General features: G+C 44.4%; 1 protein-coding gene across 8 annotated transcripts in view; it reads left to right on the top strand.

The window, feature by feature from the left end:
- ZCCHC17 (zinc finger CCHC-type containing 17) overlaps positions 1-1,098 on the top strand; it is a 92,290-nt gene that overhangs the window by 56,103 nt on the left and 35,089 nt on the right. The window lies entirely within an intron of this gene.

The following is a 1,098-nucleotide window of genomic DNA, read 5'->3' as shown; positions in this document are numbered from 1 at the left end:
GCTGAGGCTCAAGGGAAAAGAAAGGGATTAGTCAACACAAACCCTTGGCAATTTACAAATTATGACCTTGTCACGTCTCCCCCCACCCACCCCTCCACTGTCCATCTCCCAGGGAGGAGGCCACATGCAGATCCCTGCAATCGGCTCCCCCCTTCCAACCCACCCTCCCAGCACCACCACCTACACCACCAGTCCCGAAGGGACCATCCTCCCTGGACTCTCTGTGCCTCCACTTCCCATCTGTACCAGTGTACATCCTCTGGTCCAGCCATACCCAGAAGGGAGAATTGGGATCACACTAGTGGGGCGGGAGAAAGCATTTAGGAACCAGAGGAAAGCTGCATGCTTCATCGTTGCCACATCGCACCCTGACCGGCCCATCCTCCCCGAGACCCCTCTGCAAGGGGATGCCCAGTGCCACACAATTTCTAAAAGTTTAAAGTAACTGCATTTTTAATTTTATTGTATCCTCAGCATTACTTTGGATATCATTGATTTCTAAGTATTTTTATGTTAACATGCTCATAAAGTATTCTACTCTAGACAAAAAGGTTGCTTATGTGAAGCTTCTAGTTTCTCCATGGGAGGAAGATGTGGCAATTTGCTTCCATAAGAGGATAGAGTGGAAACGTGCGGGTATTCTGTTCTGCCTCAGAAACAACTGGACAGCAGTGAGTTTGGTGTGCAGGGTCCCTTCTTAACTTTAGAATGTCCTAATAGTGTAATCTGCACCTGAAGGCTTTGTCTCTACTAACTGAGCATTATTTTGAAAGAATGTGTGCTAGTTGATTATGCAAAGCTATCTCAAGTTGCCTTAATTTATAGTTTTCAATTGATGAACTTTTGTTTAGTAAAAGTTTTTCATTTTCTTTCTCCAACTCTCATCATGCTCGTTATTTGTAATGTAAATACCAGATATCCCCTATACGTTACCTTCTTTCTCTTTTTTTTACTCATTTTATTGGGGGCTTGTACAACTCATCACAGTTCACACATGCATCCATTCAAGCACATTTGTACATTTGTTGCCATCATCATTCTCAAAACATTTGCTTTCTACTTGAGCCCTTGGTATCAGCTCCTCATTCCCCCCCTTCC

This window comes from Echinops telfairi, unplaced genomic scaffold (assembly GCF_000313985.2).
Source record: "Echinops telfairi isolate 266 unplaced genomic scaffold, ASM31398v2 ScPeMD7_7457;HRSCAF=8495, whole genome shotgun sequence".
Taxonomy (NCBI): Eukaryota; Metazoa; Chordata; class Mammalia; order Afrosoricida; family Tenrecidae; genus Echinops; species Echinops telfairi.
Note: the sequence above shows the minus strand (reverse complement) of the source record. Positions and strands in the feature narration are given on the sequence as shown.